The sequence below is a fragment of the Moschus berezovskii genome, chromosome 3, assembly GCF_049115385.1.
Source record: "Moschus berezovskii isolate FMDL1 chromosome 3, NW_MosBer_1.0, whole genome shotgun sequence".
NCBI classification, from domain to species: Eukaryota; Metazoa; Chordata; class Mammalia; order Artiodactyla; family Moschidae; genus Moschus; species Moschus berezovskii.
Genome location: NC_142462.1, coordinates 10,823,244 through 10,842,836, shown reverse-complemented (window position 1 = coordinate 10,842,836; position 19,593 = coordinate 10,823,244).

Below are 19,593 nucleotides of genomic sequence, written 5' to 3'. Positions count from 1 at the left end.
TCATGCTCAAAATTCTCCAAGCCAGGCTTCAGCAATACGTGAATCATGAACTTCCAGATGTTCAAGCTGGATTTAGAAAAGGCAGAGGCACCAGAGATCAAATTGCCAACATTTGCTGGATCATGGAAAAAGCAGGAGAATTCCAGAAAAACATCTATTTCTGCTTCATTGACTATGCCAAAGCCTTTGACTGTGCGGATGACAATAAACTGTGGAAAATTCTGAAAGAGATGGGAATACCAGACCAACTGACCTGCCTCTTGAGAAACCTGTATGCAGGACAGAAGGCAACAGTTAGAACTGGACATGGAACAACAGACTGGTTCCAAATCAGGAAATGAGTACATCAAGGTTGTATATTGTCACCCTGCTTATTTAACTTTTATGCAGAATACATCATGAGGAACGCTGGGCTGGAAGAAGCACAAGCTGGAATCGAGATTGCTGGGAGAAATATCAATAACCTCAGATATGCAGATGACACCACCCTTATGGCAGAAAGTGAAGAGGAACTCAAAAGCCTCTTGAGGAAATTGAAAGAGGAGAGTGAAAAGGTTGGCTTGAAGCTCAACATTCAGAAAATGAAGATCATGGCATCTGGTCCCATCACTTCATGGGAAATAGATGGGGAAACAGTGGAAACAGTGTCAGACTTTATTTTTTGGGGCTCCAAAATCACCACAGATGCTGATTGCAGCCATGAAATTAAAAGACGCTTACTCCTTGGAACGAAAGTTATGACCAACCTAGATAGCATATTAAAATGCTATCTAAATGCTATCTAAAATGCAGAGACATTACTTTGCCAAGCAAGGTCTGTCTAGTCAAGGCTATGGTTTTTCCCGTGGTCATGTATGGATGTGAGAGTTGGACTGTGAAGAAAGCTGATCGCCAAAGAATTGATGCTTTTGAACTGTGGTGCTGGAGAAGACTCTTGAGAGTCCCTTGGACTACAAGGAGATCCAACCAGTCCATTGTGAAGGAGACCACTCCTGGGTGTTCATTGGAAGGACTGCTGCTGAAACTGAAACTTCAATACTTTGGCCACCTCATGCAAAGTGTTGACTCACTGGAAAAGACTCTGATGCTGGGAGGGATTGGGGGCAGGGGTAGAAGGGGACAACAGAGAATGAGATGGCTGGATGGCATCACCGACTCGATGGACATGAGTTTGAGTGAACTCTAGGAGTTGGTGATGGACAGGGAGGCCTGGCATGCTGTGATTCATGGGGTCACAAAGAGTCGGACATGACTGAGTGACTGAACTGAACTGATACTGGTCTCTATAGTGGCTGCACCAATTTACATTCCCACCAACTATCATCCCTACATCATAGTCCAGGAAGCCGACTCAGGGAGGCTAGGTGACTTCTGAAGGTCATGTAGTAGAGGACAGTGCTGGGGCTTGAAGCCACACTTGTCTGACTCCAGTCCCACTCTTTCCACCTTCCCCCGCTGTCTGCACTTGTCACTTCTTGTCATTTTGTGTCTTCCACATAACTGGTTACTTACATGTATGACCTAGTGGGATTTCTTTATGCAAAATTCTACAATTAGATTTCAACATCATGAACTACCCCCTCTTCAGGAAAAGGGCTCTCATTTGTTTTGGGATAATAAAATGTGACCTCACTTCTACGTGGCCCTGAGTCCAGTTCGGAGGAAAGTATTAGTCATTCAGGGTATTATGGTTCAAGTTGGATATTTTAACCTGCAAGCCCCACCTCCTCCTCCCCCTCCCCCCTGCTTTGGTGGAGTTTGAGGACTTGGCTGGGAGGCTAGCTTGGGGATTCTGACCATCTGAGACCAGAGGGACCCACAGGATGGGCAGACTCGGATACAGGCAGTGGGAGGAGCCATCCCTAGAGAAGGTGGAACCCAGTTAGAGCAGATGCAGCCAGGCAGCAAACCCATGAAGCCCAGGAGATAGGATTCTTGCAAGTGGGTGACCTTCCTCATGATGAAGTGCCAGGTAGCACTGGAACATCCATCATAGGCTGACGTCATGGAGGTGGCCGCAGGTGCGGTCATGGCAAAAGTCCATGGTGGATCCTCAGGGCCCAGGCAAGGACAAGACAGGGCTTCTGTCCAGGAGGGAGTGGGTCAGGAGGATGCCCCATGCCCAGAAAAACGTGGACATATGTCTACGCGGACCTCTGTCCTGAGCATCTCCGCAATGCCCCTTTGGGTGCCCTTACACAAGACCATGCAAAGGTCCTTTCTCTTGGGCCACAGGCTGTGAACAGGAAGACAGGGAGCTCCTGTTACTCAGCAGCCCCCTGACTCCAAGGGGCTGGCTGAGGAGGAAGCTGACCCATGGGCCCCCTCCCTAGTGAAGCAGCAGGGGAACACAGCCTGTGAAGTTCTCTCAGATCACCCATCCCTGGGCTTCCACTCAAAAGTCAGTATGTATCCTCACTGTGGAGATTTTTGACTGTTGGTTTTCTTTCTCACTGTCAGCTCAAAGTACCACGGTCAATAGAGACGTCCACTTAGCTGGCACAGAGAACACACCGACTCAAGAGAAGCAGCATCGTAGCAGCACCTTTCTGCCCAGAAGCCTCTGCCCTCTGTCCTGGAAGCACAAGTCACTCCAGACCTTCATGCATAAGATAGGGCTCAATGGTCACATCACCTGTGGCATGCTCTGCCCGCCCAGGGAGGGTGCAGACAGCTGCATATGCTGACACTTCTGGAAAAGGCACTAACCCTCTCCTGAGACTTGGGGCTGTCACCTTATCCCCAGAATTAAGCAGAAAACTGGCTGCAACAGAGCTTGGGTGTTTCTGGAAGATTCCCTTCACACTCTTCTATGTTCTGTTTCTACTGTCTTTGAAAAATATTTTTAAGACACACAAAATACTTTCCTTTGGGGAGACTTTGTAGAACATAAGGTCACCCATATCTTTTGTTGGCATTGCAATCACATATCTCCGAGCACCTCTCCAATATTTGATGCCAGCTGCCCTCACTAACAGCAAACGACACCTACGCAGGGTCCCCTGCCCAACCCAAGAGTCAGCACTGTCCCCAGACACACACGTTAGGGTCTTTTGAGGATGATGTGCCTATTACAACAGCATTGAGTCCAACTGTTCTCCCAGAAATGCTGCTGAGAACTCTTAACATGGTGAGGAGCGCAGATCTCACTTCACTGGGGTCTTGCGCAGCTCACCCAGTCACCCTGTGTCCTCAGACACAGCAAGGAGCACCTGGAGGAGGATGGAACTGACGAGGGAGAGCTGCCGGAGTCCCCAGTCGGGGCCCAGCCCAGGAGCACGCACTGAGTCAGCGGGTTCATCAGAGCTGTCGCCTGCAAGGCACCCCGGTGATGCTCAGAACAGCCACAGCTGAAGCAGGTGCCATGCTGCTCCAGTACCTCCTGTGGTGCCTCCTCTGCCCTCCTTCCCCGCCTGGAACTGGGGCAAATAGTAGCGCACAGGTGGGGAGCCATCAGTTAATGCTGAGGATGCTCAGGCCCCAGGACCCTGTTTCTTTGTGCTGTTCCTGCTAGAAGCATGGCCAACCTAGTATGAGCCTTGCTGCCTGCCTTCTCAGGGAGGAAGAGTCTTAGCACAGCGCTCAGTGAGTCAGATGACAGTGTCCACAGAAAGCACGTCTCTGCCTCCCATCTGGGACAGGACAGCCTGTCACATCCCGCCTTTCACACGTCTGGCGAGGTGGCCTGCAAGCGGAGCTTTGAGCTATGCCCTCTGACCTCTCCCCGCCAGGTACCCCAAGGGGGCACTCACTGAGCCCTGGAGACACCCGACCAGGCAGACATGGGAGGGATGGGCTGATCGAGATGTGCTGAGGGAGGAAAGGAGACAGTGGTGCAGAGGGCCAGCATGGAGCATCCCTTGTTATAGCCATCTGAGAAAGAAGAGCTTTCACTTCACGTGAATTACTCTGATATTCGCAAGTTTACAGGAACAGATAAAAATACCGAAATGTCAACAATTCATACCTTTTGCCTTTTCCTAGGCATCACAGCGTGCATGTTTCTGTCTCCATGTGCTTGCTGGGGTGCGTTTGCAGTGTTCTTTGGAGCTGCTGGCAGGTGCCTTTCTCACCCCTCCCCTCCACAGGCTTGTCTACCGGCATTTCAGCCCTTTCAGACATTTTTTTTTTTTTTTTTTTTGCTGCTGTGAATAGCACTGCAATAAACACCTTTGGACCAGATGCTTTAAAAAAAAAAAAAATTCCTTTACATATCTGCTAGAGAGCTGCAGCCTGCCTTCTCTTCTTTCACCAGGAAGTTCACTCCAGCCGCCCAGGAGAGGCTGCACTGGGGATGTGCTGGAGCACAAGACAGTTGACTCTGGACGTCTCCCTGTCCTCCTGCCCACCGGCTGGCATCTGCCCCACAGCATCTGCCCCCTCGTTACAGGCATCCTTCAGGACATGGTGGGTTCAACAGCACTGTTTGCACTGCCAGTGGCCCTCGCTGAGATTCCGTGGTTCATACTCACAGGAAGGGCCATCTTGAAATTCACACAAGGCTGCATGGCCTAGGGAGGGTGCGCAAGGGGGCAGCCTGACCATACAGGGCAGCACATTTAGTTTAATTTTGTCTCCAAAGGAATTTCAGAGGCCACTCACAAAGCTTAGCATCCAAAAACCACCACCATGTTCTTGGCTCATGGTTTTCTGGGCACTGGTGTAGACAGGGCCTGGGAGAGAGGTTTTCCTGCAGCCTTGCCTGAGTGACCCAAGCTGCAGTCAGGGGGCAGGTGGGCGCCCAACTGGAATATAAGGTTTTTTTTTAACTTTCCCCTTCACCTAAATAAGGCCCCATGGTCCCATGCATGCCACCTTTTGGAACATGCATCCTGAGCGGAGGCCTTTGGGGCACGTTCTTGATGAAGGCCAGCCAGCCTTGGCCCCCTGGGGGACAGGACACAGCTTCTTATTGGCCACATGCTTGCTGCTTCCTTCCCCTCCCTTGTTCTTCTAGGTTCTAGTACTACCCCCTCCCCTGGGAACCAAGGCTGAGGACCTCAAGGCAGGATGTCAGGCTAGATCTAGGAGCCTCCAGGAGGGTCACCTGCAGGCCGGCCTAGGTGTGAGCTTAGAGTAGGGCTTGTAAAGAGAACTTGAGAAAGTACATGGATGCCTGACACATCCACAGCCTGTGCTGCCAGAGCGCAAGTGAACATTGTAAACAGACACTCGGGAGGAGAGGCTGTCAGGTGTGTGTTTGGGAGGGACAGACAGAGAGGGAGGGAGGAGGCATGGGGGAGAAGAGGAAGGGAGGGAAGGAGGCGGATAACGGGAGGACGAGGTCGTCCCCTCTCCTGGCATCCGTACTCCTTTACACACCGAGTAACTCCACCAGAGCCTCCCATCCATCCACCTCCAAGACTTCCCTTTTCCCCCACTGGCCAGCAACTGCAGAGCAGCATGTCCTCAGCTGACTCATATTCTCAAGCCACAGACCTCTCCTGGTGGGTCCAGTATGGAACTCGGCATTATGAGTTAGAGTACTTGACCTGCTCCCCACTTTCTTCTTGTGGCACCGTTACTGCCCACTCAGCCACCCAGCTGGAAAGAGTGACCAGTTACGCAGAGCTGAGTTCTCAGATATGGTCAGCAGCATCTACACTTCCCACAAATCTGTTAGAAATTCAGATTTGGGGCCCCACCCGGGCTGACTGGGTCAAACCCTCGGGGTGGGCAAGCCTGGCCTGCCGGCCTTAGGGAACCACTGGCTTAGAGGTGGGAAGCCTCCATAGAGACACTCAAGATCCTGACCACAAAGCTCTGTGCCCCCTTAGTTATCTGGTTTGTACCTGTGGGTCTTTGCTTTCTGTCCATCAAAATGGGCTTGGGGCCCCGCTCACCATATATACCTGCGCCTGCCAGGTCCAGCCTGCAGGGGTACTCACATGCACTTTGCTGAAATGAACTGCTGTCATGGTATTGATCTGATGAGCAGCTGAAGGTCAGAGATGTCCTGATGCGTGAGAAGTTTCTAGGCCCCTCCACTGATGGAGATGCTGCTAATGGAAGGAGATAGCAGCTGGCTCCCCTGCACCCAACCTCTTGGGTGCTCAGTGCATTTCCTGCTACAGATTCTGTTGAGTAAAACTGCCCTCTGACATTTATTTAAACCACATAATACATCCTTTTAAAAACATTAGGTGTGCTGGGCAGTCCATCACGGCTTGAGAGGACATGAAATGGCTCCGTGTGGCAGTGACACTCAACCTGGGACACTGGCCCCTCACCCCTCAACACCTGGGAGCCTTCCTTGTGCCCAGCTCTGCAGAAATGGCCCAGGGCATGGTGTCAAATAGAAGATGGGTTTAGAGGAAATCTGTGATTTAGCTGTAACTAGAAACTCTTGGAATGAAGATTGGAATGAAGACTGACCTTTTCCAGTCCTGTGGCCACTGCTGAGTTTTCCAAATTTGCTGGCATATTGAGTGCACCACTTTCACAGCATCATCTTTCAGGATTTGAAATAACTCAATTGGAATTCAATCCAAAAGAAAGGCAATGCCAAAGAATGCTCAAACTACCACACAATTGCACTCGTCTCACAAGCTAGTAAAGTCATGCTCAAAATTCTCCAAGCCAGGCTTCAGCAATATGTTAACCGTGAACTTCCAGATGTTCAAGCAGGTTTTAGACAGGGCAGAGGGACCAGAGATCAAATTGCCAACATCTGCTAGATCATGGAGAAAGCAAGAGAGTTCCAGAAAAAACATCTATTTCTGCTTCATTGACTATGCCAAAGCCTTTGACTGTGTGGATCACAAGAAACTGCGGAAAATTCTGAAAGAGATGGGAATACCAGATCACCTGACTTGCCCTTGAGAAACCTGTATGCAGGTCAGGAAGCAACAGTTAGAACTGGACATGGAACAACAGATTGGTTCCAAATAGGAAAAGGAGTAAGTCAAGGTTGTATATTGTCACCCTGCTTATTTAACTTATATGCAGAGTACATCATGAGGAATGCTGGGCTGGATGAAGAACAAGCTGGAATCAAGATTGCCAGGAGAAATATCAATAACCTCAGATATGCAGATGACACCACCCTTATGGCAGAAAGTGAAGAGGAACTCAAAAGCCTCTTGATGAAAGTGAAAGTGGAGAGTGAAAAGGTTGGCTTGAAGCTCAACATTCAGAAAACGAAGATCATGGCATCTGGTCCCATCACTTCATGGGAAATAGTTGGGGAAACAGTGTCAGACTTTATATTGGGGGGGCTCCAAAATCACTGCAGATGCTGATTGCAGCCATGAAATTAAAAGACGCTTACTCCTTGGAAGGAAAGTTATGACCAACCTAGATAGCATATTAAAAAGCAGAGATATTACTTTGCCAACCAAGGTTCATCTAGTCAAGGCTATGGTTTTTCCCGTGGTCATGTGTGGATGTGAAAGTTGGACTGTGAAGAAAGCTGATCGCCGAAGAATTGATGCTTTTGAACTGTGGTGTTGGAGAAGACTCTTGAGAGTCCCTTGGACTGCAAGGAGATCCAACCAGTCCATTCTAAAAGAGATCGATCCTGGGTGTTCATTGGAAGGACTGATGCTAAAGCTGAAACTCCAAAACTTTGGCCACCTCATGCGACGAGTTGACTCACTGGAAAAGACTCTGATGCTGGGAAAGGTTGGGGGCAGGAGGAGACGGGGACGACCGAGAATGAGATGGCTGGATGGCATCACCGACTCTGTGGACATGAGTTTGAGTGTACTCCGGGAGTCGGTGATGGACAGGGAGGGCTGGCGTGCTGTGATTCATAGGGTCGCGGAGAGTCGGACACGACTGAGCGACTGAACTGAACTGAGAAACTCTTGATATTGCTCAACATTTTTCCTAGGTCAACATCATGCTTGGACTTCCCTGGCAGTCTAGTGGTTAAAACTCTGCGCTACCAGGGTCCCGGGCGTGGGTGCCATCCCTGAAGGGGACACTAAAATCCCACATGCGTCCAGGCGCAGCCACACACACACAAAAATTATGCTAACTTGTTTAGGGGACAGACATTGTCCACGCCCCCCGGCGGGGCTTGCGGCCTCGCTCCCTCACCCAGTTTAGAGGGCCCAGGAGGTCAGCTGAGCCGTGGTGGCCAATCGGAGGCGAGTAGTAACCGATGACGTAGCTGGCGCGGGGCGGAGCCCCAGCCCTCGGTTCGGGCCCTACAATGTCTGATTGGGAAGCCAGCAGCCCTGGGTCAAGGTCACAGGGACGTGGCACCAAGGCGAGGCCTCAGGGTCAGTGTGAAAAAGTAGTAGAACCTGGTGATGCAGAGGAAAGTGGAGACTTGTTGAAAGGCCAGGGTACTAAGGTAGAGGAGTTCCAGCTGACGGCGGGAGGCAGGCTGCGGTGCGGCGGGCTGTTTGTTCTGGCGGCTTTCAGGTGTGGGCCAGTGCGCTGACTGAGCCTCTGTTCTTCAGACCAGTGGAAGTGGTCTAACCCAGGATCTGGTGCCTAGGCTTAGTATCACAAGTATTTTTGAACACCAAGTACTTTAGTGTCACTTGTAAGAGAAGCGACACCACTGCCAAGGTGCACATCTGACTTCTACTTCTGGCTGGTCATCAGTGTCAGACTTTATTTTTGGGCTCCAAAATCACTGCAGATGCTGATTGCAGTCAGGAAATTAAAAGACGCTTACTCCTTGAAAGGAAAGTTATGACCAACCTTGATAATATATTAAAAAGCAGAGACATTACTTTGCCAACAAAGGTCCGTCTAGTCAAGGCTATGGTTTTTCCCGTGGTCATGTATGGATGTGAGAGTTGGACTGTGAAGAAAGCTGATCGCTGAAGAATTGATGCTTTTGAACTGTGGTGTTGGAGAAGACTCTTGAGAGTCCCTTGGACTGCAAGGAGATCCAACCAGTCCATTCTAAAGGAGATCAATCCTGGGTGTTCATTGGAAGGACTGATGCTAAAGCTGAAACTCCAATACTTTGGCCACCTCATGCGAAGAGTTGACTCACTGGAAAAGACTCTGATGCTGGGAAAGGTTGGGGGCGGGAGGAGACGGGGACGACGGAAAATGAGATGTCTGGATGGCATCACTGACTCGATGGACATGAGTTTGAGTGAACTCCGGGAGTTGGTGATGGACAGGGAGGCCTGGCGTGCTGTGATTCATGGGGTCGCAAAGAGGCAGTCACAACTGAGCGACTGAACTGAACTGAACTGCACCTTGGGCCAGTGAGTTGACTTCTCTGAGCCAATGCTGAGCAGTGCCTGCAGCAAAGATGTGCTCAGTTAAGATCCCTTCGTGGTCCTGACCCTGTCAGCTGTGTCTCAGTCTCCAGTGTCGCAAGACTCCTGAAATCCAGTCAGCTGTGACTTAGCAGTTCCCCAGAAGCCTGGATTCAGTGAGGGCGAGCGCATGACAGGGCTTGTAACCTGCAAGCACTGCCTCAGTCAGGTATTTTCAGAGTGAGACTTCTAACCGTAGGGTCAGCGTTGCTTGGGAGTCTGGGCCCCACGCTGGACTTCTCAGCTAGGAACTTGGCTGTCATCTTGTTGTAAGGAGCCTCCAGGGGTCTCAAGGAGGCTCTCCTGGACTTCAAAAGGAGCTGTAGCTTTTGTTTTGTGGCAACCAAGTGTTCTACATTCTATTTCACCAGTTTGCTTGATAGTAAAAATGACTGGGGACAGCTGTGAAAAATTTTGTAATGAAGTACCTACATAGTTTAGGTTCAGGTGTACAGCATAGTAATTCAGTTTTTTTACAGATTCAGTTCAGTTCAGTCGCTCAGTCGTGTCCGACTCTTTGCAACCCCATGAATCACAGCACGCCAGGCCTCCCTGTCCATCACCAACTCCCGGAGTTCACTCAAACTCAGGTCCACAGAGTCGGTGATGCCATCCAGCCATCTCATTCTCGGTCGTCCCCGTCTCCTCCCACCCCCAGTCCCTCCCAGCATCAGAGTTTTTTCCAGTGAGTCAACTCTTCGCATGAGGTGGCCAAAGTATTGGAGTTTCAGCTCTAGCATCAGTCCTTCCAATGAACACCCAGGATTGATCTCCTTTAGAATGGACTGGTTGGATCTCCTTGCAGTCCAAGGGACTCTGAAGAGTCTTCTCCAGCACCACAGTTCAAAAGCATCAATTCTTCGGCAATCAGCTTTCTTCACAGTCCAACTCTCATATCCATACATGACCACGGGAAAAACCATAGCCTTGACTAGATGGACCTTGGTTGGCAAAGTAATATCTCTGCTTTTTAATATGCTATCTAGGTTGGTCATAACTTTCCTTCCAAGGAGGAAGCGTCTTTTAATTTCATGGCTGCAATCAGCATCCGCAGTGATTTTGGAGCCCAAAAATAAATAAAGTCTAACACTGTTTCCACTGTTTTTCCATCTATTTCCCATTAAGTGATGGGAGCAGATGCCATGATCTTTTTTTTCTGAATGTTGAGCTTCAAGCCAACATTTTCACTCTCCTCTTTCACTTTCATCAAGAGGCTTTTGAGTTCCTCTTCACTTTCTGCCATAAAGGTAGTGTCATCTGCATATCTGAGGTTATTGATATTTCTCCCAGCAATCTTGATTCCAGCTTGGGCTTCTTTCAGCCCAGCGTTCCTCATGATGTACTCTGCATATAAGTTCAATAAGCAGGGTGACAATATACAGCCTTGACGTACTCCTTTTCCTATTTGGAACCAGTCTGTTGTTCCATGTACAGTTCTGACTGTTGCTTCCTGACCTGCATACAGGTTTCTCAAGAGGCAGGTCAGGTGGTCTGGTATTCCCATCTCTTTCAGAATATTCCACAGTTTCTTGTGATCCACACAGTCAAAGGCTTTGGCATAGTCAATGAAGCAGAAATAGACGTTTTTCTGGAACTCTCTTGCTTTCTCCATGATCCAGCGGATGTTGGCAATTTGATCTCTGGTGCCTCTGCCTTTTCTAAAACCTGCTTGAACATCTGGGAGTTCACTGTTCACATATTGCTGAAGCCTGGCTTGGAGAATTTTGAGCATGACTCTACTAGCGTGTGAGATGAGTGCAATTGTGCGGTAGTTTGAGCATTCTTTGGCATTGCCTTTCTTTGTGATTGGAATGAAGACTGACCTTTTCCAGTCCTGTGGCCACTGCTGAGTTTTCCAGGTTTGCTGGCATATTGAGTGCTGCTCTTTGACAGCATAATCTTTCAGGATTTGAAATAGCTCAACTGGAATTCCATTTCCTCCACTAGCTTTGTTCGTAGTGACGCTCTCTAAGGCCCACTTGACTTCACATTCCAAGATGTCTGGCTCCAGGTGAGTGATCATGCCATCATGATTATCTTCGTCGTGAAGATCTTTTTTGTACAGTTCTGTGTATTCTTGCCACCTCTTCTTAATATCTTCTGCTTCTGTTAAGTTCATACCATTTCTGTCCTTTATCGAGCTCATCTTTGCATGAAATGTTCCCTTGATATCTCTAATTTTCTTGAAAAGATCTCTTGTTTTTCCTATTCTGTTGTTTTCCTCTATTTCTTTGCATTGATCACTGAGGAAGGCTTTCTTATCTCTCCTTGCTATTCTTTGGAACTCTGCATTCAGATATCTTTCCTTTTCTCCTTTGCTTTTCACTTCTCTTCTTTTCACAGCTATTTGTAAGGCCTCCTCAGACAGCCATTTTGCTTTTTTGCACTTTTTTACATTTTCACATTACAGATTATACTCCATTAAAGTTACTATAAGATGATGGTTATAATCCCCTCTACTATACAACAGGTCCTGTTTATCTGTTTTATGCACAGTAGTTTGTATCTCCTTATCCCATACCCATAACTTTCCCTCTCCCCATTGGTAACCACTTGCTTGTTTTCTGTGTCTCTGAGTCAGTTTTGCATATATTTGTTTACATATGTTTATATTATTTTTTAGATTCTACACATAAATGATATCATGTAGTATTTGTCTTTTTCTGTCTGACATTTCACTAAGCATAATACTCTGTCTAGATCCATTCATGTTGCTGAAAATGGCATTTTTTTATCCCTTTTCATGGCTGAGTATTATTCCATTGTCTATGTATTTTATATATATGTATATATATGCAATAAATATATGTATACACATATACATATATTATAAACACCGCTCCTTTTTCTTCCATTCATTTGTGGATGGGCACTTGAGTTGTTCTCTCTCTTAGATATTATAAATGATGCTGCAGTGAACATTGGGATGCATGTATCTTTTCAAATTACTATTTTCATGTTTTTCTTGATCTCCACTCAGGAATGGAATCCCTAGATCGTATGTTCTATTTTTATTTTTTTGAGGAAGCTCTATACTGTTTTCCATAGTGGCTGCCCCAATTTACATTCCCACTAACAGCATAGGAGGGTTTCAATTTGTCTACATCCTCACCAGCATTTGTTTTTTAGTCAACTTTTTGATGATGGTTATTCAGGGGTGAGGTGAAAACTCGTTATTTAGTTTGCATTTATCTACTAATTATCAATGTTGAGCATCTTTTCTTGTGCCTGTTGGCCATCTTTATGTCATCTTTGAAAAAGTGTCTAGTTAGGTCTTCTGCTCATTTTTTAATTGGGTTGTTTGTTTTCTTGACACTGAGTTGCATGGTCTGTTTATATATTTTAAATATTACTCCCTTGTTGCTTATATCATTTCCAAATATTTTCTCCAATTGTATTGGTTGTCCTTTCATTTTGTCAATGATTTCCTTTGCTGTACACAATCTTAGTTTAAGCATATCCCATTTGTTTATTTTTGCTTTTATTTCTTTTGCATTATGAGACAAAAAATACATATGTCAAAGAGTGTTCTACCTATGTTGTCTTCCAGACTTTTATGGTTTCATATCTTTAATCCATTTTTAATAGATTAAATTAATATCTTTAATCCACCCACTGAGTTTGTTTTTCTGTGTGGTGTGAGGAAATGTTCCTATCTCATTGTTTTGCATGTAGTTGTCTAGTTTTCCAAACACTGCTTATTAGAGAGACTCTCTTTTATTCATTGTGTATTCTTGCCTCCTTTGTTGCAGATTAACTGGCCATCAGTTCAGTTCAGTTAGTGCAAGTTTATTTCTGTGCTTTCTATTCTCTTGTTGATCTATGTGTCTGTTCTTGCAACAGTACCATGTGTTTTTCACTTCTGTGAGGTCATAGGTTGTCTGAAGTCTGTGAGGATGATACCTCCAGCTTTATTCTTTTCCCGCAAGATTGCTTTGGCAATTTGGAGCCTTTATAGTTCTATGTGGATTTTAGGATTCTCTTTTCTTTGTTGTTGTCATTTAGTCACTGAGTCGTGTCCTGCTCTTTGTGACCCCGTGAGCTGGAGCGTACCAGGCTTCCCTATCCTTCACTGTCCCCTGGAGTTTTCTCAGACTCAAGTCCATTTAGTCAGTCCGCCCAGCCATCTCAGCCTCTCATGCGCCCTTCTCCTCCAGCCCTCAGTCTTTCCCAGCATCAGGGTCTTCTCCAGGGAGTCAGCTCTTCGCATCACAAAGCCAGAGTATTGGTGCTTCAGCTTCAGCCTCAGTCCTTCCAGTGAATATTCAGGGTTGATTTCCTTTAGGATTGACTGGTTTGATCTCCTTGCTGTCCACAGGACTCTCAAGAGTCTTATCCAGCACCACAGTTTGAAAGCATCAATTCTTTGTTACTCAACTCTCTTTCTAGTCCAACTCTCACATCTGCATGACTACTGGAAAGACCATAGCTTTGATTATATGGATCTTTGTTGGCAAAGTGATTTCTCTGCTTTTTAATAAGCTGTCTAGGTTCTTCCAAGGAGCAAGTATCTTTTAATTTCATGGCTACAGTCACCATCTGCAGTGATCTTGGAGCCCAAGAAAATAAAGTCTGTCACTGTTTCCACTTTTCCCCCATCTATTCGCCATAAAGTGACTTGAACAGAGGGCTTCTTAGGGGCATTAAATTCAGTTCAGTTGCTCGGTCATGTCTGACTCTTTGAGACCTCATGGACTGCAGCATGCCAGGCTTTCCTGTCCATCACCAATTCCCAGATTTTACTCAAACTCATGCCCATTGAGTCAGTGATGCCATCCAACCATCTATCTCATCCTCTGTCGTTCCCTTCTCCTCCTGACTTTAGTCTTTCCCAGCATCAGGGTCTTTTCAAATGAGTCAGCTCTTCACATCAGGTGGCCAAAGTATTGGAGTTTCAGCTTCAGCACTAGTCCTTCCAATGAATATTCAGGACTGATTTCCTTTAGGATGGACTGGTTGGATCTCCTTGCAATCCAAGGGACTCTCAAGAGTCTTTTCCAACACCACAGTTCAAAAGCATCAATTCTTTGGTGCTCAGCTTTCTTTACAGTCCAACTCTCACACCCATACATGACCACTGGAAAAACCATAGCCTTGACTAGACAGACCTTGGTTGGCAAAGTAATGTCTCTGCTTTTTAATATGCTGTCTAGGTTGGTTATAACTTTTCTTCCAAGGAATAAGCGTCTTTTAATTTCATGGCTGCAGTCACCATCTGCAGTGATTTTGGTGCCCAAAAAATAAAGTCAGCCACTGTTTTCACTGTTTCCCTATCTATTTGCCATGAGGTGATGGGAATGGATGCTGTTATCTTAGTTTTCTGAATGTTCAGCTTTAAGCAAACTTTTTCACTCTCCTCTTTCACTTTCATCAAGAGGCTCTTTAGTTCTTCTTCACTTTCTGCCATATCTAGGCGAGCACTGGTGCTAAAGAATCTGCCTGCCAATGCAGGAGACATAAGAGACTCGAGTTAGATCACTGGGTTGGGAAGGTCCCCTGGACGAGGCCATGACAACCCACTCTAGTATTCTTGCCTAGAGAATCACATGGACAGAGGAGCCTGGAAGGCTACAGTCCATAGTGTTGCAAAGAGTCAGATACAACTGAAGCAACTTAACATGAACACACACACAATGGGACCGGATGCTATGATCTCAGTTTTTTGAATGTTGATTTTAAGGCAACTTTTTCACTCTCCTCCTTCACATTCATCAAGAGGCTGTTTAGTTCCTCTTCGTTTTGTGCTATTAGAATGGTGTCATACACATATCTGAGGTTGTTGATATTTCTCCCAGCATTCTTAATTCCAGATTGTGATTCATCCAGTCTGGCATTTTGCCTAATGTAATATACATATAATTTAAGTAAGAAGAATGACAATATATAGCCTTGATGTGGTCCATTCCTAATTTTGAACCAGTCTGTTATTCCATGTTCAGTTCTAACTGTTGTTTCTTGTCCCACATACAGTTTCTCAGGAGACAGGTAAGGTGTTCTGCTATTCCCATTTCTTTAAGAATTTGCTACAGTTTGTTGTGATCCACACAGTCAAAGGCTTTAACATAGTCAATGAAACAGAAGTAGATATTTTTGGGGAATTATCTTGCTTTCTTCTTGAACCAGTTCAGTTCAGTTCAGTTCAGTTGCTCAGTCGTGTCTGACTCTTTGCGACCCCATGAATCACAGCACGCCAGGCCTCCCTGTCCATCACCAACTCCCAGAGTTCACTCAAACTCAGGTCCACAGAGTTGGTGATGCCATCCAGCCATCTCATTCTCTGTTGTCCCCTTCTTCTCCCGCCCCCAATCCCTCCCAGCATCAGACTCTTTTCCAGTGAGTCAACTCATCGCATGAGGTGGACAAAGTATTGGAGTTTCAGCTTTGGCATCAGTCCTTCCAGTGAACACCCAGGATTGATCTCCTTTACAATGGACTGGTTGGATCTCCTTGCAGTCCAAGGGACTCTCAAGAGTCTTCTCCAATATCCCAGTTCAAAAGCATCAATTCTTTGGCGATCAGCTTTCTTCACAGTCCAACTCTCACATCCATACATGACCACTGGAAAAACCATAGCCTTGACTAGATGGACCTTGGTTGGCAAAGTAATATCTCTGCTTTTTAATATGCTATCTAGGTTGGTCATAACTTTCCTTCCAAGGAGTAAGTGTCTTTTAATTTCCTGACTGCAATCAGCATCCGCAGTGATTTTGGAGCCCAAAAAATTACGTCTGACACTGTTTCCAGTGTTTCCCCATCTATTTCCCATGAAGTGATGGGACCAGATGCCCTGATCTTTGTTTTCTGAATGTTGAGCTTCAAGCCAACCTTTTCACTCTCCTCTTTCACTTTCATCAAGAGGCTTTTGAGTTCCTCTTTACTTTCTGCCATAAGGGTGGTGTCATCTGCATATCTGAGGTTATTGATATTTCTCCCAGCAATCTTGATTCCAGCTTGTGCTTCTTCCAGCCCAGTGTTCCTCATGATGTACTCTGCATATAATTTAAATAAGTAGGGTGACAGTATACAGCCTTGACGTACTCCTTTTCCTATTTGGAACCAGTCTGTTGTTCCATGTGCACTCCTAACTGTTGCTTCCTGATCTGCATACAGGTTTCTCAAGAGGCAGGTCAGGTGGTCTGGGATTCCCATCTCTTTCAGAATTTTCCACAGTTTCTTGTGATCCACACAGTCAAAGGCTTTGGCATAGTCAATGAAGCAGAAATAGATGTTTTTCTGGAACTCTCTTGCTTTCTCCATGATCCAGCGGATGTTGGCATTTTGATATCTGGTTCCTCTGCCTTTTCTAAAACCTGCTTGAACATCTGGAAGTTCATAGTTCACATATTGCTGAAGCCTGGCTTGGAGAATTTTGAGCATGACTTTACTAGCGTGTGAGATGAGTGCAATTGTGTGGTAGTTTGAACGTTCTTTGGCATTGCCTTTCTTTGGGATTGGAATGAAGACTGACCTTTTCCAGTCCTGTGGCCACTGCTGAGTTTTCCAAATTTGCTGGCGTATTGCGTGCAGCCCTTTCACAGCATCATCTGTCAGGATTTGAATTAGCTCAACTGGAATTCCATCTCCTCCACTAGCTTTGTTAGTAGTGATGCTTTCTAAGGCCCACTTGACTTCACATTCCAAGATGTCTGGCTCTAGGTGAGTGATCACGCCATCGTGACTATCTTGGTCGTGAAGATATTTTTTGTATGGTTCTTCTGTGTATTCTTGCCACCTCTTCTTAATATCTTCTGCTTCTGTTAGGTCCATACCATTTCTGTCCTTTATCGAGCCCATCTTTGCATGAAATGAACCAGTAGAGGTTGGCAATTTGATTTCTGGCTCCTCTGCCTTTTCTGAATCCAGCTTGAACACATGGAAGTTCTCCATCCATGTACTGCTGAAGCCTAGCATGAAGGATTTTGACATTACCTTTCTAGCTTGTGAAATGAGTGTAACTGTATGGTAGTTTGAACATTCTTTGGCATTGCCCTTTTTTGGGGATTAGAATAAAAACTGACCTTTTCTAGTCCTGTGGCCACTGCTAAGTTTTCCAAATTTGCTGACCTATTGAGTACAACACTTTAACAATTAATCATCTTTTAGGATTTCAAATAGCTCTGGTGGAATTCCATCACCTCCATTTGCTTGATGTACAGTAATGGTTCCTAAAACTGACTTAATACTCCAAGATGTCTGGTTCTAGGTGATTGAACACACTATCATGTTTATCTGGGTCATTAAGAACTTTTTTGTATATTCTTGCCACGTCTTCTTAATCTTTACTGCTTCTGTTAGGCCCTTGACATTTCTGTCCTTTATTGTGCCCACCAAGGGAATGTTCCCTTGGTATGTCCAAATTTTTTGAAGAGATTTCTAGTCTTTCCCATTCTATTGTTTTCCTCTATTTCTTTGCATTGTTCACTTAAGAAGGCTTGCTTGTCTCCTTTTGGTATTCTCTGGAACTCTGCTTTCAGTTGGATATATCTTTCCCTTTTTCCTTTGCCTTTCACTTTTATTCTTTTCTCAGCTATATGTAAGGCCTTCTCAGAAAACTACTTTACCTTCTTGCATTTCTTTTTCTTTGTTCTAGTTCTGTGAATAATGTCGTTTTAACAGGGGGATCTTTTTGACCCAGGGATTGAACCCTCCTGTGTCTTTTGCATTTGCAGGCAGGTTCTTTACCTTGAGCAACACCTGGGAAGCCCATATATTATTGTTGAAGATTTTTGTGCCTATATTCATCAAAGATATTGGCCTGTAATTTTCTTCTTTTCTACTGTTTTTGATTTTGGTATCAGGGTAATGATGGTTTTGTATAATGAATTTGGAAGTATTCCATCCTCTTCACTTTTTTGGAATTGTTTGAAAAAGATAGGTATTAGTTCTTCTTTATATGTTTGATAGAACTCCCTTATGAAGTTGTCTGATCATGGACTTTTGCTTTCTGGGAGGTTTTACAATTTCAATATTAGTAATAGGTCACTTCAAATTGTCTGTTTCTTCTTTGTTCAGTTTTGCAGGGTGTGTGTTTCTACGTTTTCCACATTGTTGGCGTCCAGCTGTAATATTCTGTTGTAATTGTTTTGTATCTTTGTGGTCTTCTTGTTATTTATTTCATTTCTTGTCTTTATTTGGGTCCTCTCTCTCTTCTTTAAGACAGGCTAAAGATTTATCAATTTTGTTTATGTTTGCAGAAAACCAACTCTTGATTTCATTGATCTTTTCTATTTTTTTATTTCCTCCATAACATTTTATTTTCTTCCTCCTGTTGACTTTGTGCTTTGTTCTTCTTTTTCTTAACTCCTTCAGGTTTCAGGTAGGTTGTTTATTTGAGACTTTTCTTATTTCTTGATGAATGCCTGTGTTGCTATAAACTTCCCTCTTAGACCTGTTTTTTCTGCATGCCTAAATTTTGGAGGGTTTTTCCATTTCATTTGTCTTGAGACATTTTCTGCTTTCCTTCCTGATTTTTCTTCTTTGACACTTTGGTTTTTTAATAACATGTAATTTAGTCTCCACATGTTTATTCTTTCCCCACTTTTCTTTCTGCAGTTGATTTCTAATTTCATGCCTTTGTGGTCAGAAAAAATGCTTGATGTGATCATTTCTGTCTTCTTAAATTTGTGGAGACTTGTTTGTGACCTGGTGTGTTATCCATCCTGAAGAATGTTCCATGCACACTTGAAGCGAATGTGTATTTTGCTGTTTGGGGATGGAATGTTCTATAGATATCTATTAAGTCCAACTGGTCTACTGTGTCACTTAAGACTACTCTTCCCTTACTGATTTTCTGTCTGAATGATCCTTCACTGATAACAAGTGGGGTGTTAAAGTCCTGTGCTGTTATTGTATTATTTTCAATTTCTCTCTTTTTGTCTGTTAGTATTTGCATTTTCTGTTTAGGTGCTCCTGTATTGGGTACATACATGTTATCAAGTATAATGTCTTTTCTTGTGTTGATCCCTTTATCATTATAATACCCTTCTTTGTCTTTTATAAGTTTTGTTTTAAAGTCTATTTTACCTGATACGATGACTGCTACCTCCACTTTCTCATTGTTTCTTCTTGCATCAAATATATTTCTTCATTTGTGCCTTGAGCTCTGAAGTGAGTTCTTCCAGGCAGCATAGACATGGATCTTGTTTTTTTTTTTTTTTTTTTAATTTTTTCTTTGGTCACACCATGCAGCATTGAGGATCTTAGTTTCCACCAGGGATCAAACCCACACTCTGCAGTGAAAATGTAAAGCCACAACTGCTGGACTGCCAGAGAAGTCCCAAGGTCTTGTTTTTTTTCTTTTTTTTTAATTCAATCAACCACCTATGTCTTTTGATGGCAGTATTTAGTCCATTGACCTTTA